At 44.3% G+C, this 25895-nt stretch overlaps 1 protein-coding gene across 4 annotated transcripts in view; it reads right to left on the bottom strand.

Annotated features, from left to right (window-relative positions):
• The window catches only part of DAB1 (DAB adaptor protein 1), a 1301090-nt gene extending 1275682 nt beyond the window's left edge, over positions 1 to 25408 (bottom strand). Inside the window, exon 1 of one of the 4 annotated variants that reach the window (XM_020904860.2) lies at positions 25090 to 25408. The gene's annotated coding sequence lies outside the window, so the exon portion shown is untranslated. The remainder of the gene's footprint in view (positions 1 to 25089) is intronic. The other 3 variants (XM_070468111.1, XM_070468106.1, XM_020904934.2) reach the window with 3 other exon arrangements.
• Between the last annotated feature and the right edge of the window lie 487 nt (positions 25409 to 25895).

Here is a 25895-nt window from a genome sequence, read left to right as displayed (position 1 = left end):
ACCTTATGCTCATCTGCTAGAAAGAGGCCCAGAAGAGTGAAACGAATTACCCAAGGTCACACAGCTAAGAAGGGACTTGAATCAAATACTGATCTCCCAAATCTTTATCCACAGTTCTCTCCAGTTCTTTCACACAAATGAAATGGACTATTATTCAGTCCCTTTGTCTTTTTTAAGTAACACTAGTTATTATGTGGTAGACACTGGATTAAGCATTTTATAGAGAGTATCTAGCTGATTTCCCAAATAGCCCTTCCACATAGGTATTATTGTCCCCATTTTACAGTTAAGAACACTGAGGCTTAGAGGAAGAGACTAACCCAAGGATGCAGTCAGCATGGCCTTCATCTACTCCACATTCCTGCTCTGACCTACATGACTGGACCTTGTGACCCCCCTCCCCCATGGCACTTATCACACTGTTGATAGCATCTGCTCAGACACATCTTCTATCCAAATGTGGGACCATGTCTTAATCCCACAATTCCGTACCAATTCCAGGGTTCATACATCCTACAACATGTGCGTACATATCATAGCACACAAGGCATAAACACAGAGGATTATGAACATAAACCTCTCTGCACCCTGAACATGTTTCAGTTCAGTTCAGTTCAGTCGCTCAGTCATGTCCAAGTCTTTGCAACTCCATGAACCACAGCACAGGCCTCCCTGTCCAGCACCAATTCCCGGAGTTCACCCAAATTCATGTCCATTGAGTTGGTGATGCCATCCAACCATCTCATCCTCTGTCGTCCCCTTCTCCTCCTGGCCTCAATCTTTCCCAGCATCACAGTCTTTTCAAATGAGTCAGCTCTTCGCATCAGATGGCCAAAGTATTGGAGTTTCAGCTTCAACATCAGTCCTTCCAGTGAACACCCAGGACTAATCTCCTTCAGGATGGACTGGCTAGACAGTCTTCTCCAACACCACAGCTCAAAAGCATCAATTCTTTGGCACTCAGCTTTCTTCACAGTCCAACTCTCACATCCATACATGACCACTGGAAAAACCATAGCCTTGACTAGACAGACCTTTGTTGGCAAAGTAATGTCTCTGCTTTTTAAATAATATGCTATCTAGGTTGGTCATAGCTTTCCTTCCAAGGAGTAAGCATCTTTTAATTTCATGGCTGCAATCACCATCTGCAGTGATTTTGGAACCCCAAAAAATAAAGTCAGCCACTGTTTCCACTGTTTCCCCATTGATTTGCCACAAAGTGATGGGACCGGATGCCATGATCTTAGTTTTCTGAATGTTGAGCTTTAAGCCAACTTTTTCATGCTCCTCTTTCACTTTCATCAAGAGGCTCTTTAGTTCTTCTTCACTTTCTGCCATAAGGGTGGTGTCATCTGCATATCTCAGGTTATTGATATTTCTCCTGGCAATCTTGATTCCAGCTTGTGCTTCTTCCAGCCCAGTGTTTCTCATGATGTACTCTGCATATAAGTTAAAGAAGCAGAGTGACAACATACAGCCTTGATGCACTCCTTTTTCTATTTGGAACCAGTCTGTGTGAACATGTTTGGTTCTGTCAAAAAATGCCGCCACAGAGGCTCCATAGATCCAAGTTCTGTCTAGAGAAAATCCTCCTTCCTCAAAGGACCCTAGCCATCTTTCCCAGTCAGAACCAAAGGTGTAACTGGGTTTCTAATGAAAGAATGCCACCCTTGTCCCCAGTGATCATAGCGCCTGGGTGAGACTGGAGCTGGCAAGGTGTAATTAGCAAATTCTTCCTCTCATCTCTGCCTAAGGAAGACAAAGTTCCAATTACAAATTTCCCAAGCAAATTGCTACTCAACTGCACAAGGCTGATGTTCAAGGCATTGACACCTCCCTGGTTTGCTTGCTTGTTAGATACAAAGGTTGGGGAGGATGGAGGAGTATTTAAAAGCGGGTTTTCAGACCAATGAATCTGAAGAAATTCTCTTTAGTGGTCTGCAAGAGGAGGTGGGAGTGGGGGAGGCAGAACCAAATCTGATAAAGGAGATTAAATGGCCTTATACATCTGACAGCAAAGAACAGTCCCCACGGGAATCCCAAATCCTGCTGGTGCTAATAAAGTGCACGATATTACTCCGGTAATATAGTGTACAATATAAGGCGTCCAGATGCTGGGGCCAGAGCCACGACCTACATCTTCCGCAAACCAATTTTCTGCTGGGTTGGATGTGTAAAAAAGAATCCAAATACAGATTATTTTTTTTTTCTTTTGAAAGAAGAATTGCTTCTCTGGCTTTTTTACCTTGGCCTCTCTGCTCCTCCCACCCTCTGCGTTCTCAAAGTGGGAATTACTTCTAATCCACTCACAGAGAAATCACTGCTTCTCTCAACTGTGTGCTATTTATGAGGCAATTGGGCCGCTGGTTGGCTTCCCAGTGGCAGTGGGGTAGCATAGAATTTGCAATCAGACAAGCTAGGTTCAAACCCCCATTCTTCCATTTGTAAGCTGTGTGCCCTTAAGCAAATTTCCCCTGGCTTTTCTGAGCCTAGGTTCACACCTACCTCACAGAAGTGCCTCGAGTGCTAAAGATACTGCATATTAAGTACCTAACACGAGGGTTTAGGATAGAGGAGGCGTTGAACAAGCAGAAGCAATTAGTAGCAGTAGTAGAAGTAGTAGTAATGGCTTCACTGGGTAAAGCTTAAAAGGCAACCTCATTAAAGGAATTGCACTTTTTGGAAAGGGGTTTAGGAGGTGAAAGAAGGAAGCTTATTAATAAGATGAACAGCAATCATGCTCTCTATCTATTCCCAGCCATGGAGCATCTTCTGAATGTGCTGCTATGAACATTGTTTAAGCATTGAAAAAACACAGACTACAGTCACTCACTTCTATAACCTTGTAGACCAGTGGTATAACTGGAAAATGTGAAATGCAACACAGTACATACTGCATATTATCCCAGAAATTTAACACTGGTCATCTCACTGACCTTTACAGGACCTTCAGTTTTGTTTGTTTTTTTTAATCTCTCCATTTGGTAGACTAAATGTGTCTTGGACACAAGGCAGAGTCAGAATTGGGGGGGGGGGGGGGGGCCTTCTAACTGCTCACCTTCAACAGATTGCTTTGGGCCTGAACCACTCTGGGATGGACTGGGTTTGATCTGTGCTTGGAGCACCAGCCTTGCGCATCTCAGAATTCAGGGCATTTCCACTGACTACAATTACTCTGTTCAAAAATGTGTGGGAGACCTTCTCAGACCCAGCCCTGTGTGGCACAGAAGAGATGCTATACTAATGTTGCTTGGCTGATTATTATAAAAGTCATAACAACAGATACAGAATATCTTTCCTTGGTAGCAAACCTTTCCGTTCAAAAAGTACCTTGACAAATGCTGGCACTAGTTCATTTGCATTTTTACTGTTAAAGGTAGATGTTATTATCCCATTTCCCAGGTGTTAAAAAGGAGGCTTTGAGAGGTTCACTTTCTCGAGGCTGCAAAATAAGTAAGGCACAGAGGCCAGGCTTAAGATGGGTGTGTAGAAATTCAAGTCTTAGAGCCTTCTTGCAATTTGCAGTCATCTGACATACCAAAGGTATGATATGAACCTCTGCGATCTACAGAGTGGGACACAGTTCCTTCATCAGAGCACCTGGAGCACAATGTCCGTTAAGTAAACAAATGAACATATTATCCACCTCCTCAAAAAATAGTTGACATTTATTGAGCTCTTGCTCATTCAAGGCACTTTGCCAAATGCCTTCCAAGGATTATTTTGTATCATCCTTATGAGGTAGGTCCCAGGATCATCATTACTTTACAGATGAGGAAACTGAGGCTTAAAGAGGTAAAATAACTTACTCTAGGCACAAGGTGATAGATTCTGGATTTGAACTCAGGCAGTCTGACCCCACATACCCTAATGATATCATATTTTATTTGATCCTCAGCACCACCTCCCACCAGTGTCTTAGGGAGAAACCCAATATTTATTGATGATATTTATTGACTGCCACTAAGTGTCAGATGTAGCCCTCCATGCTAGTCACATTAACTCATTTCATCCTCAGGAGCACTCTGTAAGGTAGACATTGCTATCCCATTTTAAAGAGAAGGAAACTGTGGCTAAGAGGTGTTGACTGTCCAGGATTCTGCAGAATCATTTTAAAACACAGAAATAGGGAAAATTTCATTCTACCTTCAACAACTTCAGCATTTTATAAAAGTAACTAATGTGAAATACACAAAGGAGAAAGGCACAAAGAAGGAAAGTGGAGGCAACAGAGCCAAAATGTTATCTGCAGGGTTCTAGTCCCAAAGCCATCCAAAATCAAGGAGCGGAGAGTCTGCATAAAGCTCAGTTAGTCTGGGAAGGTTCCATGGAGGGAAGGAAACTCCAGGTGGGCTTTGAAGACTGGAAGAAATGTATTCTGCCAGGTATTCTAGGCAGGGGAATAGCATATTCAAAATTCAACTGGGGCCTAGAAACAGATTCAGGTAGCAAAGGGAAGCCTGGTAAAATGGCATGTGGTTGAGGGAGGCGAACTTAGTAGGGGAAAGGCTTGTCTCCAGCTCTGCCTACTGGCCCTGAACCCACAGCACGCTGGGATCTCTTCGTTTTACTCCAGCATGTAGCCTGTCAGGAGCCTAAGTGACAGTGGGAAAAGGCACAGACAGAAAATAAATGAAGAAGGAAGTGATACCATATGCATCTCATATGGGGCTTTCTGGAAGGAAGGGAGAAGCTGGGCCTAGGGGAAGAGAAGAACTTTGATTTGCCCACAATACAAGGCGGTCTCAGCTCTTCCTCTGCTCACCTCCCCCCGCATTCCTTCCCTTCCCTCCCAGTATTCTGCATGCAGCAGCAAATGTATGAATGCTTGGATGGCTTGGCAAAACACTCTGAGATTTATTTCTGTTGGACAATCTTACATTCTTATTTTTCCCCTGCTGACAACTCTGTCAACAGCAGGCTCCTCTGTGAGGCTGTGAATTTGGAGATCACATACCGGAGGCAAATACTGTTGCTTAAAAACCAGACCAATAAAGGAAACTCCTGAGATCAGGGTGATCAGCAGCTGAATCTAGCCCATGACTTAGAAATCAGTGAGACCTCAGGACTTGCTAAAAAGAGCATCTGGAGAGAGGGGGACAGGGGAATAGTTCTGTGGATATGGTCAGTGCAAGGCAAGGATGTGTTACCTGGAGATGGTTCTAGAAGTTCAAAAGCTAGATCTATCTGGATGAAATCCAGCTGTGGCTTTGCATTATCTTGAAGCTCAAGTGTTGAGAAGCCACTAGGACAGTAGGGTACTAAATGTACTAAATGTGAAAAATGCTTTGTCAAGTGTGAACATCTATATCAAAGTAAAGGATTATAATTATTACCTTTTTTGGGAAGGGAAGAAAACTATATATTTCTTTTGTCTGGTTTTGGAAATTAGGTGCCAGTAAAGGCAAAAGCTTTAGAAGCATTGAATTTCAGAGCTGTGAAGAAATTCTTTCATTCCATCAACAAGCATTTGGGACTGCATCTGAGAATCGGGGCCAGTGTGGGCTCTGAGGAGCTGGAGAGGAACCAGACGCAGGCTCCCAAGGTCCCTAAGGAGAGTGATAAACACCTTCATGGTGTTAAAACCACAGGATTGGGGGCGAGAGAGGCATCTCAGTCACTCTGGGCATCAGGAAACCCCTTCCACCTAAAGGGCAGTTAGGGCTGAGTTCCAAAGGAAGAACACAGTGGCTGTGCCCATGCAAAGACATAGAGGTCAGGGTAGAAAGGGGTGATGGGGCAGTTTAAGGACAGGACTAACAAAGGCCTGGCCTCCAAGACCTTCATTTGACAGATACGAAAACTGAGGTTCAGAGAGAGAAGTAATTTACCCAAATCACCCAGGTGGGAAGTGGTACTACTCGATTTACCCCAAAACCTGCTTTTACCACTCTACTATGCTGTGTACGCACTAACCACAGAATACAGCACCTAACTCCAAAGCGTTTAGAAACTTCCCCAGAAATACACAGACGGTTAGTGGTAGGCTTGAGATTAGAACTCAGGTCTTCCTTCCCCGTCTTCCTCCTCCCAGTCCAGAACCCATTCCCCCATGCCACACAGACCCTGCCCATTTCCCAGTCTCACTGATTCTTCAATACCCTGTCATATCCTTGCTCCCGGATCCTTCCCATGGCTTCCTCACCACCAAACTCAGTCATCAAGACTGATGCTTTCATTTCTTTTTCATTAAGTTGACACAAAGAACGAGGGCACTCTCCCTTCCCATGGCCTCTCCCACCCTTGGAACTTCAGAGGTCAGGAAGTCACCAGGCATTCTCACTTTCAAGCCATCCTTTTAAAGGTCAGCTGGTCTGGGAATAAAATACTTCAGTGTTAGGCATTTAATTTTTAAAGAGAGAGCAAAATGGTAAGGAGACCTTAAAAATTGCTCTCGGCTTTGTGTGTAATCATCAGCAGGCTGGAGGTCACCACCAATCTCTCAAGATTTTCCAGCTTAGAGGCGCAGGAGGACTATTTTTGTTCCAGGAGTCAGAGAAAATTGCAGATCTGACCCCACATCCTTCATGCTCAAAGAGGACCCACCTCTACAACAAAGCTCAATTCCATATTTAACATCAGCCTTATCCAACGGCTTGACCACTAACAAAGAACCCATACAAAGGATAATAACTCCAGACAAATGCCTGGTCCTGAAAATCACAGCTTAATCAGAAGCAGACATATGGCCAAATGCAGCCACAAAATAAGTGTTTGTTAAACCAAGGCTGTGCTAAGCTCCAAGGAGGTATAGCATAACAATACTAATATTGATTAGATATTTACAAAGGTATAGATATTCTAGAGTTAGTCTCTCTGCATCCTACAACAGCTCTGCATGGTAAGAATTACAGTCTCCCGGTTGGCAGTATAATGTGATGGTTAATACTATCAACTCCAGAGCCAGGCAGTTTGACCCCCACCTCTGCCTCTTATTAACTGGGTGACCTTGGGCAAGTTACTTAACCTTCCTGTACCTCTGTATCCTCAGCTGTGAAATGGGGATGATAATAATACCAATTTCATGGGATTACTGTGAGTAAATAAGTTAATAAATGTAAAGTGTTTATGGTGCATGGTAAAATTCAGTACGTGTATGCTGCCGTGTCATCATCTCCATCATTTATATGAAGAAACAGTCCAGAGAGAGTGAGTGAATTGCTCATCTAGTCAGGAAGTAGAGGATCTGGAAATGGACCTCAAGGCAAGGACTAACCTTCATTGAGGATTAACTATGTTGAGAGTTCACATAATCTCAATATCCATAAAAAATTGATGAGTAGGTATCATCAGCCCCAATTTATGGTAAAAGAATTCTAGATGCATGTGATTTACTCAGTCTCCCAGCTGGGAAGTGAAGTAGGAGTGCTGGGGTTTGAACGCAGGTCTGCTTGATTCCCAGAGACCCTGTGGGGCCCCCTTGAGAACCCTGCCTGCAATGAGATGCCTATGGAACCTGCACACAGTGTGAGGATCCGCGGCTCCCCAAGGGTCTGCTCTTATCCAGGTCTTTTCATTATCTCACTAATTGTCATGATAATCTCTGGCGCAAAGTACTCACAGACCCTTTAATTGCATAAGGAAATACACTCAGAAACTGACTACACTGTATCAAGGTCTCACAGCTGAAGAAGAGGGTGGAGAAGCAACAGATTCAAATCAAAGGCCTGACTTCCAAACTTGTGACCATCCCCCGCCAAGCTCCTTGGACTACCTGAATTTGAAAACACACAAGAAATCTGCATTTCAGCTTTTGGAACACATGACAGTTTCTCACCCCAGATTGTTCTCAGCTCAGTATGAAAACATATAACAGGGTATGAATGCCTGAGTGAAAGAAAGACCTAAAGTTAAATTATTCCAGAACAGCGAGCTATTGTAAATGATTGACAATCAGTCTCAACTCTCACTAGTGACAGCCACATACAAAGTAAGGCTTCAAAAAGAGCTGGGTTCCCTTCAATTAGCAGAGCTGAAATAAAACCACTTAGAAAATTATACTATTGGGCAACTGGTGGGTTTTAAACATAATAAGAAAAATAAAGGCTCGGCCTGATGTTTACAATCAGCTGAGCAAGAGACATCAGTCGTGCCAGGACCTGGGATCATACCTTCTCCTGGAGCTCACACTTGTTTGCCTCTCTGCCACTGCTGCAGCCCTGGATCCATTCATTCTTTCATTCTTTTAGCAAATATTTATTGGTTCCCGACCACCAAGCATGGAAGCTACAATGTGAAGCAGAACAGATCTGGCTAGTGCTTCTTGGAGCTCCCAGCCAAGCCAACAGGATGGTGATCCCTTGGATGGGTGACATCACGGGGAAAGGCAGGGTACTAGGAGGCAGAGAAGAGAGAGGGTCCAACAGAAAAGAGATTTCGCACTGAGTGGGAAACAGTCCTGTGAACAACAACAAAAATGCCTGCCCAGTAGGCAGTGTGCTTGGCCATCGGGAGAAAGATAAAGGTGGCCTGGGCAGGGGCCCAGCACCCTTGGAAGGGGTGGGCCCTCCTCCTGCTGCGCCCACCTGTCTGCTCCCCGGGCGTTCTGAAGTCCCAGCTCTGGAAAGCTGGAAGGGCTTTGAGTCATTCGGCACCATTCATTCAGTGAACTATGTCCCAGTCACACAGAGTGAAGTCAGAAAGAGAAAAACAAACGTTGTACATTAACGCGTATATGTGGAATCTAGAAAAATGGTACTGATGATCATGTTTGCAAAACAGAAATAGAGACACAGACAGATGGACACCAAGGGGGGAAAGTGGGAGGGATAAATTGGGACACCGGGGTTGTTGATACTATGCATAAAATAGATAACGAATGAGACCTTCTGTATACATATCGCACAGGGAGCTCTCAGTGCTCCGTGGTGACCTAAATGGAAGGAAATCCAAGAAAGAGGGGATATGTGTATATAGCTGATTCACTTCGTTGTACAGTAGAAACTAACAACATTGTAAAGCAACTGCACTCCAGTAAAAAAAAACATACACATCTCAGCACGTGCGAAGGTTCAGAAGGGAACGAGAGCTGGGCACACAGGCGCCCGCAAGTGATCCCCTGAGACCAGACTGCCCAGGCCAGGTGATGGGTAAGTGGTAAAGGCTTGCACTTTATCCTGAAGCTATAGGGCGGAGTTGGGGGGCACTGAAGGCTGAAGACAGAGGAAGGAAGCCCTCAGATTTGGGATTTGCCAGATAACACTAAGGCTGATACGCAGAGGCCAGGCTCTGAGCTCTGAATGACTAATTCCAGAGCCTGTGATCTTTACCCAGCCTCATATCTGCCGCATTCCCAGAATCTGGAGGGGTTCAAACAAGGAGAAATGGACAAGAGGAAACAGAAAGACCTAAGTGCCTCTGGTTGGAGAACAACTTCAGGACAGACTTGCTTCTCAGATCTGGGTCCCAGTGGAGCAGAATCCAGTGAGGATTAGATTCTGGACCTGCCTCTGTCTGTAACTGGCTGTTTAGCACTGGACAAGTCAATGTCCAGCCCATCACCCCGAGCCTTAGTATCCTCATTTGTGTGATGGGTGGAGGGTTAGGTAGCTAATCAAAAATGATCATGACTTTAAAAAAAAATGATTATTACTTGCATTTAGTGAACTCTTCCTCTGAGTTTGGTATTATATCTCAGTTCACACCTATAAGCACCCTGTGAAGAGACTCGATTATCATCATCCCCATTTCATAGCATGGAAACTGAATTTCAGAGATGTTACATAAGTTGATATTAAGTAAGTGTAGAAGCGGGATTTGAATCCAGCTTTCAGATGCTTAACTGTGAAAACTTTCTGCTTCAGGGCTCTCAGAAGTTTATTTCGCAAGGATTTTCTGAGCACCTGGCCGAGGAGGGTATAGAGATGAGGAAGCAGAGTCTCCCAAGGCAGAAGACAGACACACATTCTCAGGCTGGGCGTCCTGAATTCTAACCCTGGATGTGTGATGAATTCAGTTGGCCTGTATGTAGAGAGCAGTGGGGTGGGCAGTGCAGAGGAAGGGGTAGGGGAAGGGGCTGTGACAAAACAGTCCCTCTGGGTCTCTTCCCTGTACTGTGGACTCACGCTGTGTCCATAGGATATCACAAGATACCCAGGGCTGAGAGGACCAACCCCTGGCACAGCCATAACAACCCCTAGTGTGGCATCACCCCCAGGGAACCAAAGCCCCAAATGGCCAGGGCAGACTACCCAGCGTGGTCCTTATTGGGCAGGTCCAGTCACCGTGGGCTGGGCAGAAGCTGCTCCTATGGCTCTCAGAGCCAGGCCACTCATGGTGGACAGAGCCCAAAGGGCAGGCTCTGCAGAGACATCTCCTTGTGATAGGTTGTGAGACTAGGTTAGACCTGAGGCCAAAATAAGGGAAAGATGCCCCGGGTGGCAAGCTCTGAACCCCAGGCAGCAATGCACCAGCCAATTAGGGCTAATTAGCCAACTGCGGAGCAGGGGGCAGTGGAAAGGCCAGAAAGAGGCTGCAGAAAGATCTGCCTCCAGGCCCTCGGCAGCACCTGCAGGAGCCGAGGCCTGCAGACCTGCCCCCACCCCCAGGTGACCCACCCGGCTCTGACTAATGAGCCACAGCCAGTGATGGAGGGTGTAACCTGCAGAGAAATGCTTTCTGCCTTCTTCTAATAAACTTTTTCCTGAGATCCACGGCTGGATTCTCCCATGAATACAGCCCCAGGTGTTGGGGGAGGGAGACAGAGGCGCACAGTAACAGCTCATTTAGCAGGGAACAAATGGCTTCCTTTCAGGTCAACAAATACAACATGATGCACTCAGACAAGCGTGGGGGCCCAAGACCCGTGTCTTGTGAATTGGAAAGACAGGCAGAGGACACAGCCACCCACGCCTTCAAGAAATCCCCTGCTTCCAGGAGGTGAAAAAAGAACACAAGAACCAAAAAATGATATTCCCTTCAAAGAACCCAGAAGGTAAAATGCAAAAGCATCCGTTAGAGTAAAATATTGAAATCAAGATGATTATTAATAGTAATAATAGCTTATGTGTGTGTGTATACTCCCTTGTCATTCATAATTCACTTTCACATGCATCATCTCGTTGAAGCCTCACTACTACTTTATAGAGCAGGAAAGGCAAGAAGCAGAGTCCACATTTTAGAGGGAAGGATCTGGGGAGGCCGTGAGCTTAAGCCTAAGATCACACATGTCAAATGTCAATGCCAGAGTCCAAACTAAGTCTTCTTCTTCTTCTATGTATTTATTTTTAAAATTTTGGCAGTCAAAGCACTGAATCCTAACCACTCGACCACCAGGGAAACTTCAAAATAGTCAACTTTACGCTATGTGTATCTCATCATAATTTTTCTTTTCTTTCTCTTTTGGCCATACTGCTTGGTTTATAGGATCTCAGTTCCCAGACTAGGGATTGAACCTGGGCCAATGCAGTGAAAGCCTGGGATCCTAACCACTAGGCCACTAGGGAACTCCCCAAACCAAATCTTCTAATTCCAAAGCCACTGCACTTTCCCTGTTAGGATGTCAGATCCAATCATTGCTATATTCCTCTTTATACTTTTTTGAATCATAGTATGTTAGGACTGGAAAGGTCCTTTATAATCACCAGAATGCTGGAACCCAGAGAGATTAATAATACGCTAAAGACCACACACTGGGTCCTTGGTCTGCATACTCTCCCCAGACCAATTTCTGCCTCCTCAACGTCCATTCAATCCCCAATAACGAGGACTCTTGCTACAGATGCCAGTAATAAAAATACTTTTATGTTGTCCCCTTAAAAACAGTAGATGCCAGCAACTAACGTATTTCTTTATTGACACGAGTCTTTATGTCTGATAAAGTAATAACCTTAATGTGGTGGGAGAAACGCCACACAAGGGGAGAAGCAGGAGTGTTCCCTGTAGCAGCAGGGACTCCATAAATGTTTGCTGAATTGAATAGAGTGAAATAAGCATGGACCCACAGGGAAAAGAGAGAACGAGAAGGGATTGTACACACACATAGATGGAAATGCATCTACTCTGTAAGAAGACGCTGTGCTGGGAGTTTGGCACAAAGAAGACATTTGCCGTATTCCAAGCTGGTTTTCGACATCAGCTTCAAGTTTCCCACTGTCTTTACATCTCATACTCGCAGAGAGAACACAGCGGGATGTATGCTTCCAGGCAATCCCTTGGAAAATGTTTGACCTTCACTGAAGTTTTGACATTGTTTTCTGCATCACCTAGGTGTCAATTTTTTTTTTAGGGAAAAATTCTGGAGTCAAGAAAGGAGTATGTAAAGGAGGCAGAACTCTTAGTATAATGCCAGTGACAGTGCAATTACTGTAACCTGATGTCAGAAGGCATTGTCTCCTGCTGTCACTGAGTTCACTTTCTAAAGGATTTTGCCTGATGGTGACTTCTGTCAATTTCTGTCTATTTTCACTCCTTCTTTCAATCCACTGGTGGTTTCAAAGTATTTGGGGAAGGTTCTACAGGGGGTAGGAAATGTCACAAATCACCACTTAACACTTTGGTCTAGAAAGTGTTCTAGTCATCACTATTATTTGTTGAACACCTGCAATGATAATGGTTCTCTTATACTCAAAAGCATGGCTCAACTTTATTGAATATTTACTATGTGTTCAATGCTTAGCACTTCACATGCATTATTTTATTTAGCCTTCATACAACAATCCTCTGATGTTTAAGTTGCCCAAAACTAAAGAACTACCCAGTGGCAAAGTCAGATGCCAATGTCAGAGCCAGTGTTCTTTGCTGGTACCCTACCATTCATTCTTGTATTCATTTGCACAATCACTGTGTACCAGGCATTGTGCTAGCTACTGGTATAGAGAGATGAAAGACAAGCCATGTTTTCAGGAAGCTCACAGGAACTTGAGCAGTCAGATAAACTAAAGGTCACATATGATGTGCAAAGGGCAGTAACAGAAGGGATTGCTGGGTTCTCTGGGCACATCCCAGTGTAGGAGGTGTTGAAGAAGATTCCCAGAAGAAATGATGCCTTGTTCTTGAAACAGTCAATAGAAGGCTGTCACACAAAGGAGGGCATGGAGGGCGGTTCACTCATGGTGGGCAAAGTGGGGAGCTGTCAGCACTGAGACATGGAGACATAGGAGAGCATGGGCAAGTTCAAGGGTCTTCTAAGTAATTCACAATGGACTGCACCCAGAGGAGACAGTCAGGTAGTGAACGAACAGGAGACTGGAGAGGAATGAGGCTGAAAACCAGGGCAGAAGCCACCAAGAGGCTTTCTGCCAGCCTAAGGAGTCTGAGTTTTAGCCTGAAAGCCCAGAGCACCCCTGAGGGTTTGTATGCACGTGTGTTCAAGGGGAACACCTACTGCAGCTTCCACGCCACCCTTCAGAGCGGAGAAGTGGGCAGCAACGCTTCCATCCTCTGGCCTCAAAGGAAAGGACTGATTTATCTTCTGCACGAAATCAGAAGAGAACAAACATGTGTGGCTGTAGCAGATATGGGCTCTCCCGGCACCATTCCAACTCCATATTTGCATTTCTTATCCTTCTGCAGGAGACTCAGAAGTGACTACAGGGTGCTCTAGGGACCAAGCAGACACACTTGCACGAGGCTTGGAAGGAGGAAGAGACAGATAGGCAGTATCTGCAACGTGTAAGGAGACGAACTCTTGTGCAGCAGTTCAGACAAGACCCTCCTATCGCCAACAACAGTGCCGTCTCCACCCTATTATGCCATGGTGTGGCTGGGTAACCATGCTGACATCCAAGCTTGGCTCTTAGGCCCCTCCTGGAATGCTAATGGTGACCCAACACCCATTAGTAAATCCTTTTCTGTTTAAATTATTGCATCTGCAACTAAGAACCTAATTGACACTATAGAATAGTTCCTTTCATTCTGTCATTCAGAGTTTTCTGACCTCAGAAGATCCTCATTCACTGCTCATCCATGAAATAAGCATATGAGGTCACATGTGCTCCCACAAGGAAAAGGGAAACCTGTCAATATCCAGTTGAACTTAAAAAGAAAGTTCAGGAGGCAAAAACCTAAATTCTCCAGTGAAGCATTAACAGAAATAAGACTCATGCCTCATCTTTTTCAACTCCAGTATTCATCTCCCAACTGGTTTTTAACTTGAAGAGAGAAAAAGCATGAGTATCTCTCAAAATCTTCCCCCACCCAGCACCAAAAAGACAATGAGCTCACATTTGTGCTTTGGAGGCAGGGAACCCAGTTAGAGTCAGCCATTTGGCTGAAGCAAACACAATTCCAGAGTCAGTCTGGAGTAAGAGAAGGGATGCTTCTGTGCTAATCAGAAAAGCAATGGGAGCCCATGGGGTACAGAAACTTCAGCAATGAGATGCAATCTGTTGATTACCAGGAAACCTGTTTTGCAAAGAGGTCATAATCTCAAGCTCTCAGCTCACTTGTATCATTTGCAGGGGGCTGATTTCCCCCTTGACACTCACAGAATTGCCCAACACACCTGCTTCCAAAGCATGTGGTCTCCACAGCTGAACCTCTTAGAGCTGAAAATGAGGGATGAATAAGAAAGAGGAATATAACTAACCCTGCGTGGAGTCATAAAGGACTAGATCGAACAGGAACTAAATGAAAGAAGTATCAACCAGGAAGCCTAAAGCTTTCTAGTCCTTGAACCTCTTATTAGCAAGCTCAATTTTCCCCTCCCTAAAACGAGGAGACAAAGATGGCAAGTAAAGCTGTCTTTGTTGAGTAACTAGTTCACACAACAAGGGGAGGTGGTGAACAAAACAGGTGATAATTGCACTCAAGGGCTGGCAACCCTATGAGAAAGTTGAGGGAACACAGGGAAAGATGGGAATGGGTGTGGCAGAGACCAACATCCATTCTCCACATCCTCTATCACAGCACCCAGTTCTGGCCACCCAGAATAAAGATGGTACTCTTAAGTCTTTCTTCTGTTAGAAGTGGCCAACTGACTCAATCCTAGCCAAGGAGAATGTAAAAAGAAATTATGGGTCCAACTTCTTGCCATGCTCTTAAAAGAAATGGGGAGGTCCTCCCAGCCATCTAGTTTGAATGAAGAGGTGGTGCTGCCCCATCGTGGATGATAATAATAACAGCAATGTCGTGGGGATGGAGCAGCTACAAAAGCTTGGATCCTGCATGACTTCCCCACTGGGAGCTGCCCTCTGCACTCAGACTTTTAAACCACTGGGACATCTAATTCTACCATTTTAAAGACACATTCAAGCGCTTGATTTGGTGTTTTGGCTACCTGCTGCTGGATCGATATTCTAATTCTCTGAGATGTCATGCCAACACTTCACTTATCCAGCAACCTCACTTTTCCAGAAAACAGTTGTAAACAAAGATAAAAACAAAAAACCACCCTCAAACAGCCTAACTTATATTGTCACTGGAGACTTTATTTATAGGGATGGTACCCTGGCCAAGACTTGGTCGGTGTTTATGGACCCTTATCACATCTGGATTTCCAGTGAGCATGGCTCCTGATACAGTAGCCCAGAGCCAGCAAAAGGATGGATAGAAAGGGGAAAAAATGCTTTTAGAGGCAGATAAACTGACAATACCAAGACATGAAGACAAAATCTGACAGTGAGGGAAAGTATACGAAATAGATATTAGAATTTTAAGTCCATACATCGATATGTCTAGGGCCACCCATACAAAAGGGCAAATAGTCTTGCATCTCTAAATAGCCCTTAAGAATACCAAATATATAGCTTGACACAATAGTTAATGTTCAAAATGCTATTTCTTAGTCATAATCTATTTTACAAACCAAGAAAGTATGTAATTCATTTATAAATATTTTCTAAACATTGGTTATCTTGAAACTACACTTATTTGAAACATCTCAGTCTATGTGGTGCCATATATATAATTTCATACAATTCAACGTTAAATGAAATACATTTGGAGACCACACTTATAATCAGGGTTAAAACCATTCACTCTGAACCTACGTTTTTCCAGGCCTCACCCTGTATGTAATGTTTTAGAGATGAATCAGACACATCATTTCTGTCTAGTAATTCCTGGTCGAGATTTAACATAGACAAACAAAGAGATTACTGTAACACTAGCTCAAACCTCTATGGATGGAAAATCAGATACAATGTAGATGAAAAAAAGAAGATTACTGTCTATGATCTAAAAGAAACTCTTATACAATGATAAGAAAAAGATGAACCATCCCAAGAAAAAGGAGCAAAGACAATGAATCGTCTGTCCATCAAGAAGCAAATCCAAATGGCCAATAAATGTGAAATGATGCTCTTCCTTGGTAGACATCAAGAAAATACAAAGTAAATAACAACGAGATCATTTGTTACTTCTCAGGTTAGCAAAAGTAAAAGAGGTTGATACTATGTGATGTTGACAAAGACATAGGGAAATGTTACTTCATATGCGGTTAGTGGAAATGAGAATTATTATACTTTCTTTGGAAAGATATATAGTATCACCTACTAAAACTTTAAAAAGCATATATCCTTTGACTCTTTAGTATTAGATTGGGGAATCATAAAACTTAAAACATCAACAGATACTGAAAAAAGCACAAGGATGCTTATTTCATCATTGTTTGTAAAAATCAGTGACACAAAAGTAAATGCCTATCAGGAGAGAAATGGTTGAAAAATCAGTGGCATGTTCATACCACTGAAACTTATACAGCCATTGAAAACAGTGACTTATATCAATGCCTGCTGTCTGGGGATGGGGTTGGGGGGTGGGGGCTGGAAGGGAACAGTTTTCCATAGTGTTTAAAGTGATAAAAGCAACATGCCAAGGAATGTATATATGATCTCATGTTTTACACCCACGATACAAATCCCTATATTTGTATATGTGTCTATATGAACATATATTGTAAATGTTACAGGAACTTAAGAGGAAGATATGGAAGGCAGCCTCGTTGTTAGATTAGTTTGAAGGGCAAAGGAGAGTAAATAAATAACTATATTTTTTAAAAAAGATGTCCAGGATAAAAAGTAAACAGTTTGCATAATAAGGCAGAGCAAATAAACTTCTGTCTATCTACATATGCTAGCATTTGTGTTTAAAGAGACAAATAAAAGGATGGTCACCAAATTAGAGGCAAGACAAATAACTAGAATTTCAAGTGATTTTTTACCAGTTTCTAAAGCTTTTTCTATACTTTGGCATTTCTTACAATGGATTTGTTTTATTTATATGATTTGGAAGATGAATAAAGTGATAAAAGACACCCCACGTCAGTGCTGGTCAATGCTGAGTGATGTTAGCCAAGAAGCCTACATGCGGGGCATGATACCTGAACTTGACGTCAAGACTCTGTTGGGTTTGGAGGATATCTGAAAAAGGAGGGTGTTCCAGGCAGGAAGAACTAGAGATGTAGAAGTATGGTAGTACAAATAAACATGGGGACATCGAGCTCATCTGAAACAGAAGATAAAGAATAAGCTAATGGATGCAGTTCCATGACCACCAAATAAAACCAAACAGAGAAGAAGTGGAAATGGCCACCATAATGCATGCACAAAAATGTGACTTTTAGAGTTAACATTAACAAATGAAAACAGCTTGGTTGCTCCAAGTGCTACAATTGACAAATATTTTGAGTTCTAAGGACTCTGTCCACAGTGACACCATGTGTTTCAGTCAGATGTAAACTTCAGTTGGGTAACATTTTCATCTTAATCCCTCCTTCCTGTCAGTTTCCAACTTGGCTATAAATAATTGCTTGCAGAAAAAAAAAATATGTCACTAAAGATCTAAGCTCAAGCTACCAAAAAAATGGTCATTTTGAAGTAAGAAGAAGTCATACTTTGCATGCTAATTAAACAAGATGTCTCAAGACCTAGGGCTCAGAGCTAATTTTTTTTTAAAAAAAGATTCCTATTTATTAAAAGCCTATGAATACAAATGAATTCTTTACTTAGTATTCATTCTTATTTAATTCTGCCCCCTTTGAGACAGAACTACAAGTGCTTTGCTGATAAATTGAAAGGTTGTCTGATGTTTCGGGGCCCCCTGTCATCCACAATATGGCTGTTGATGCCACAAGTGTATGTACTAATGGTACCAGATTCTTGCACTGTCACCAACAAAGAGCCCAATTGATGGTCACTTTCTTGCTCAGGGCAACCAGGGTCACAGAGCTGCCCAAGGTAGTAATTTTCAAACTGAGAGGTACTCCCCTTGCTCTTTCACAAGATACTTCTTGTTCTCTAAGTGGAAATTAAAATCACAAGGATGCCAACTTTCCTATTCCCATCACCATATTAAGAAGCATGGCAGATATATTATTACTCCATTTCCAGGGAATTGAAAGAGAACTCATCAGGTAACCCTTCTTATACCTGACAGTGAAACAGGAGAAAAAAACTCAAGTCCTTGAACTTAAAGCCTGTGTCTTTTTAGACAGGGATCCTCTGAACATTGGCCTAACAATGAAAAAACAAACCAGAAAAATTTCACTATTTTAAGCTTTACTGGATCTTAACAGCAGCAACAAGGATCAGTCAGTGGAAAAAAAAAAAAGAGATCGGAGAATGAAAACAGAAGAGACCAGACACGTGGGGTCCCAACCCCATCTCCATACTTATTGGCAATGAGTCTCAGCATCCATTTAACCTTATCGTGCCTCAGTTTCTTTCTGTAGAAATATGGTGTTGTTTTGAGAATTAATGGGATAACACATGAAAAGTGCCCATAAGCACAAGATAGGTACACAGTAAAGATAATGCTATGAAGGCAACAATGACAATGATGACAAAGACGGTGATGATAATAACAATGGTGATGGCAATGATTCTACTGCTAAGCAACTCCAGCATCTTAAATAGGTCCCAGAATCTCACATACTTGAGTAGCAAAGAACACAGACTACATGTGCCCAAATTCTATTTCTACCACTTAGCTGTACCTCACAAAGGCTGATAGAGTTTTGCCAAGAGAACATACCAATCATAGCAAACACCCTCTTCCAACAACACAAGAGAAGACTCTACAATGGATATTACCAAATGGTCAATACTGAAATCAGATTGATAATATTCTTTGCAGCCAAAGATGGAGAAGTTCTATACAGTCAGCAAAAACAAGACCAGGAGCTGACTGTGGCACAGACCATGAGCTCCTTATTGCCAAATTCAGACTTAACTTAAAGAAAGTAGGGAAAACTACCAGACCATTCAAGTATGACCTAAATCAAATCCCTTACGATTATATAGTGGAAGTGACAAATAGATTCAAGGGATTAGATCTGATAGACAGAGTGCCTGAAGAACTATGGATGGAGGCTTATGACATTGTACAGGAGGCAGGGATCAAGACCATCACCCAGGAAAAGAAATGCAAAAAGGCTGTATGAGGAGGCCTTCCAAATAGCTGTGCACAGAAGCAAAAGGCAAAGGAGAAAAGGAAAGATATACCCATTTGAATGCAGAGTTCCAAAGAATAGCAAGCAGAGATAAGAAAGCCTTGCTCAGCGACCAACACAAAGAAATAGAGGAAAACAATAGAATGGGAAAGTCTAGAGATGTCTTCAAGAAAATTAGAGATACCAAGGGAACATTTCATGTAAAGATGGGCTCAATAAAGGACAGAAATGGTATGGACCTAACAGAAGCAGAAGATATTCAGAAGAGGTGACAAGAATACACAGAAGAACTAAACAAACAAAAAAGATAAAACAAGTTAATCCATCTTAAGTGTGTGGAGCAGCACATTGCCCATAGGAAATTTTTGCCTCTCTTTAAAAAAAGCAGTTGGAGAAAAGGATCTACAGGTTCAAGTTCTGTTACCTGGTGAGGATTTTCAGTCCAAAAGAAATAGTGTGATTTAAAAAGGCAGGGGGTGGGATGGGGGGTACAGTCTCTAGAATCAAAAAGACTTGAGTTCAGATCCAAGTTCTGAAATACATTAGCTAGGTGAGCTAGGACAAGTTACTCAACATCTCTGATCCACGGTTTCTTCTTTATTCATTAACATTTCAGCAAATATTTTATTGATATTTATTGTACCGGGCATTGTTCTAGTTGAGGATTATAATGCCATTCGCTCAGTCGTGTTTGACTCTGAGATCTCATGGACTGCAGCACGCCAGGCTTCCCTGTACCAAGCCAGCTCCCAGAGCTTGTTCAAACTCATGTCCATAGAGTCAGTGATGCACCAATTAACAGGAGCTGTAGCCCACTCAGACGGCAGCTGCTACCTATGCCAAGTTCTGGAGGCCTCCAGCACCGGTGGATGCCTCACTGACAAAATATCCCAAAACCAAAATTTCAAACCATCCCATTAGGTGTTGTAGCATAACTACTGAATCACAAACTATGTCCACGGTTGCTCACCAAACTCTCAAGAAAGTAACTCCATCCACAGTTATGGTCCAGAAAACGTCAGACATGAAGATGAGCATTCAAAAAGGGAGTTTCTAACAGTCCCAGGAAATGTGGACCCTACTAGGGCTGAGCACCACAATACACACCCCTTCTCAGGAAGCAGCCTTACCCGCTAGAGTCTTCTGTCCCACTGGGTCATGCACTAAAGGGAAAGCAGAAGTTGCCCTCTCCCTTTCTGGGATCAACTATCACATCTGAGAAGAGAGAATGAGCCTTGTGCCCCAGTCCTGGGTTCTTCCTGGATCGAGGGGCTGAGCCAAGTCCTGTGAACGTCTCACATGTGCCTTCCTTTCTCATCCCTAAAAGGATAATGACACCTGACAAGGTATGGGTTACGGGCTCCACAGACTCATAAGCTCTGAGCAAATATTGGGCATACAAACCTGAGTTAGATGCTTCTCCTCTCGGTGCCCACAGGTCCACTCATGGGGTGGAGTGGAAAGAGCAGAGGCAATAAAATGAATAAGATCTGGGTTTGAATCCGGACCCCACTCCCACTTCCCTTTCTAATCTGACCAATTTACATTACCTCTTGGAACCTAGCTTTCTCTATTAGTAAAATAAAGATTATAACACTAATCACACAAGGCTATTGTGAGTATTACTGAAGCAATTTATTTAATGTAATTAAAAAAAACAAATTAGTATGTGTTCACTTATACCATATTTGCTGGGCACTTACTACATATACAACTATTCATTAAGAATTACAGCATATACATACAGATATATACTACATGCTCCCCGCATGTGATCTAGCTAAGAAAATACAATGTAAGACAAAGCTCAGGAAGAAATTCAAGTATTTAATAGCATGTGCATTAAAAATCAGAGGGTATTTAGGTGGGAGTGGGGAGAATTATCACTTTTTACACATACCATTTGAATTTTTAAAATTTTTTTGTGATCAAAATAAAAAATATAAAAATAGTGAGAGCAAGATAAAATAAGAAAAAAGATGTTATGAATGTTAATCATCCTCTAGAAGCTCTTGAGATGAATGTATCCATTGACCTTTGCTCACATAGCTTTGCACCCACTACTGTTATATACACCTTGAGATTGAAGAGGTGGATAAGTTACCCTCACTTGGAAGGAACTTACAATCTACTGAGAGAGAACACATGGATTGTACTTCCAAGGAAGTGTGTTAAGAGTGTTGAGGGAACATGGCTTCCTGAGGGAAAAGGATCTCTGACTGGATGCCACTTTTGAGATGGATCCTGAAAGATGAGTGGACTCCAGGTAAAAAAGTGGGAGGTATTTTACAGACAAGAAAAGAAGTCTGCACCTGCAAAGGTATGAAAACTGTGTAGGGTACACATGTGAAATAGAAGTGTAGTGTCTATGTGTGTATGTGTGTGTGTAGGAGAGAGAAAGCGTCTGTGGTAATGCTGTATGTGTGAGTGTAAGCTTGTTTATTAGTATGCATGCGTGTAGTGGTATGTATGTGTGTGTAGATGTGTGTGTATGAGAATGTATCTATGTATGTGTGAGGCCGATTGAGAGGGAGCAAGAAGGCCAGGCTATGAAAGGTCTTGAAGTTTATGGTCAGTGATTTGAATAACATGCTTTAGGCAATAGGGAAACTCTGGTGTGTTCTGATCAAGTCTAACCCTAATCCTAACCCTTTAGAAAGATGATGTCACACCTGTGGAGAGGGACCATACTGGAGGTCCCTCTCCAGTATGAGTTGGGAAGTGCTGAGAATACTCTGGACCAGAGTCAGGAGGCTGGAGTGAAAACAAGTTGTAATGATTTTCCCATTACTCTTAGCTCCGGGTGGCAGGTAAAAGCATTCACTACACTATCCTTTATTATTCTTCTTTCCCCCAAGGTTAAATACATTAAGAATGCACTATTTTTTAAAAAGTCAATTCTATGGAAGACAAATCTAAAACAAAGGATGCCTCCCTTCCAAAGTCATTCCAATACCCAGCGTGTCCAAATGGAGTGCCCCAGCTTGACCTAAACAAGAATATGCTCTTGGGGCCATGAAAGCACAAGCAAACCGACTCCCTTTGGAACTCTGACCCTCCATACTGACAACTGGAGTGTAAGCCAAGGAAAAAAGAAGAAACAGAGCTAATGGCTTTCTTTCCTAAGTCATTATCTGATGATGTCAACGCTGAGGTCCAAGCTAGTCTAATGGCAATGAGTCTTTTGCAGTTTGGGGTTTTCCTTTGCATTTAAAAAAATTCATATAATACAAAACTCTGCTTCATGTGGGCCCTTCTTTCCCCTTCTCAGTCTGGAACTCCTCCTGTTTCCCCCTGCCTGTGTCTCCCTCTTCTTCCTCCCCCTCCCCGTCCTTGTCCTCCCCCTCCTCCTCCTCTCTCCCTCCTCCTTTCTTGTTCTCCATCTCTCCCCCCTCTTTCCCACTGTCTGTATTTGAAGTCTTAAGCTGTCTCTTTCTCTCTTACTACTGCCCCCCCCCCTCGCCTCTTCTTTACCTCTTCTCTCTCCCTTCCTTCTCCCCCGACCCTATATCCCTTCCCATTATATAAAAAAGCTTTGATTTTAGAAAAGGAGCAAGGCTTTTGCTAGCACAAGAGTCAGACCAACAAATAGGGTCACAGTAAGGTGACTAGCTGAGTCCAGCTTCAAGAAAAGACAAGGAAAAAAAAATCTTGTAAAAGAGAGCGGACTGAATGGTGGCCCTTGATTCCAATGAAGGCAGGTGGGGCATATGGGTCCCAGTTGTCCCTGGATGCCAGTATCACTAGGCAGTCTTCCAGCTGCACCATGTCTATTTGCCAATAAGCCCCAACCAGTCCCCCTCCATTCTACTGGGAGTGAGGTGGCACAGCCACTGCCTCGCTGCACTGCTTAGCTACTGCTCTGGATCAGCTCGGAAAGGAAAAAAAGCCATACAATTCAGAACCAGTTACAGTCAGCACTGCAGGGGATCTCAGGGACCCTCTGTTTCACCCCAGTAGGGTCACTGGTGAAGGAATCAGGTCCCCAGCTTGCTAAATGCCAGGGGGACCCATTATCAGAAAACCCAGACCTAGGACCTGTTGCAAAAATGCCTCCACCCTGGGAACACCTCTAGGTTTTTGCCTTCTGAACAGGAAATCTACTTTCCAGGGTCCAGAGATATAAACAGAAGAAGATTAAAATAGAAACAGAATGAGGTTAAAATGCACTCAGTACACATCAGAAATCCACTGCATCTTGCCCACAAGAAGGATTTGAGCAGTAAAGTCTGTGGGAGATGGGGCTGCAGTGGTGGACGGCTCTAGGCTCTGAGGACCTTTTTAATATGGCTGTATTGTAATACCGCAGTGCCAAACCCCGCCAGTCCTTCCCCCAAAAGCAAAAGGAAGACTCGCTCAGCAGCAAGAACTTCCCAGCTCCGGTAACAGATTGTCTCTGTTTTACACCCGTTTAGTAACCGCTTTACTGAACGCAAGCCGGGGAAATGTGTATCCTCGGAAGGCACAGCATAGAAACCTCCCTCTGCAACGACGCGATTCCTCGGACATGAAACTAAATGCATTCATCGGAACTCAGCCTCCCAAAGCAACAAGCAAAGCGACTGTGAGGCGATTTACAGGCGAGAGCCCCTCAGCGTTGAGGGGGGTGGGGAAGGCAAGCAGGGGACACACCTTTACTGAGCTGTTTGGAACATGCTGCCTACTAAGTCCTTCTAGACCGAGCTGACAAGGGTTAATTTCCTCTGCAAAAATTGATTCTCTCTCTCTTTCTCTCTCTCACACACCCCTACAGCACCCGCACAACCTCCGCCACTACCACACGTTTGAATCTTTTTAATCTTAAATTTCCAGAAATTCCCTGATCAGCCCTATCTTTTTAGAACAGCCCCTCCACCTGGGCTGGATTCCCACCTCATCAACAGTAAAAGCCCAGAAAGCTGGGCATAATTATTTTTCTACAAGGTTATGCCTAATTGGCCACTAACCTAATTGATTAATCATCTCATTTTTCAAGACAGCATCAAAGAGCCAAGCTGAGTGGGAAAAGAGAAGACATGCGTCTGGGTGGTACAGGGGGTAAAATTACAGATAACGGGGAAAGATACCCTGCCCCAGCCAGCTTGCCTGGTTTTTGAACACGGAGGTGGCCAGAAAAGAACAGAAACCTAGAACGCGTGCTGGGAAACTCGCAAAACCTCAAAAGGACTAAGCTGGGAGCTTCGACGCCACCCAGCCAGCCTGAGTGCAGCCGCCTCCGAAGAAGATGAAGTTGTTTCTCCCAGGTCAGAAAGGGTTAAATGGCTGAGGGCAAACCCAGCCTCGGCAGGCCTGGGGGAGCAAAAGCCGCCAGTCTCAATGTCGGGGAGTCCGTTTGGAGCACCGTCACCCCCACCCCGGGGTTCGCCCTCTGGCTGCGGCCGCAACTTGCGCTGCGCAGGGCCCTCGCCCGCGCCTTTGCGCGCCACCCAAAACTTTGCGCACGCTGCAGCCAACGCCGCCTGCCTCACAGCCAGCCGCGCGTCACCGAGTGCCCTGGACCGCTGCCTGTGAGGCTTCGGCTTTGGACTTTTCCCCCAGCCGTTTCTGATTCCACCCAGGGGGCTCCCTCGCGGTTGCGGGAGCTCAGCACCCGCCCTGCGCTGGGCGGGCAGGCGGTGCGGGCACTGCGTTCCAGATGACCACCTCGCCGGGCCGGGCAGCACCCCGGGGACAGACTGGTCCCCTCTGCTGCCCCTGCCCCTGCCCGCCCACCCCGAGCCTCCCACGCCTGAGTGAGCGAGCGCAACACCTTCTCCTACCTTCCCCGCCGGCCGCCGAGGACCACACTCTTCGCTCAGCCCTCTCGACTCATCCTCCGGCTGCAGCAGGAGAGGGCGAGGGGGCTCTGCTTTTGTTTCCTGGGGGTGGCAGGTCCGTTTGGGGCGCAGGAGATGCCGCGGAGCTGGGTATCCCTGACGGGGGATGCTCACTCCCAGCAGCTCTGCCGGCAGCAGTAGCGGCAGCAGTAGAGATAGTGCTGGCTCTCTGCAGGCCACATCTTTCATACCTTATACATCACTACCGCATTCCCCCGAATAGGGGAGCCCCACAGCATTTCGCCACCTAGCGCAGAATGCAGGCGCCCGCATTAGTGGCGAGGCCGACCGGGACAGGACGTGAGCACCGCTGGAGGGAAGAAGGACCTCAGTACCCACTCATAAGTTCCCTCCCAGCTCTAAACACAGCGAGGCCAAAACTTGCAGCCACTCCGCAGCCTTCACATTTTGGGACTGTCTATTCCCCAGAGAAATCTGGACTTCAGGCCAAGTAATGACGGTTTATTAGAGGAAGTCCTCCGGGAGCTGTCGCTAGACTCTCGGCCTGCACGTGCTTTTACACAGCCTCATCCTCAGCAGAGTCTTCACACACATCAGGTTTTGTGGCAGCAGACATGTACTGTCTTGCACGAGCAGAATCCTCAGAGAGGCAGTTCTGCCCTCCCCCAGGATCCAGTGTGTGGGCACAAGAACAGGGAGACAAGGGTTCCAGTTGCCCCTGTTGAGATCTTAAGCAAATTGCCGAATAAACGATGGAGGCTTCATCTCTTCATCTGCAAAATGGGGAC

The sequence above is a fragment of the Odocoileus virginianus genome, chromosome 5, assembly GCF_023699985.2.
Source record: "Odocoileus virginianus isolate 20LAN1187 ecotype Illinois chromosome 5, Ovbor_1.2, whole genome shotgun sequence".
Lineage (NCBI taxonomy): Eukaryota > Metazoa > Chordata > Mammalia > Artiodactyla > Cervidae > Odocoileus > Odocoileus virginianus.
This window is presented reverse-complemented; position numbering and strand designations above follow the sequence as displayed.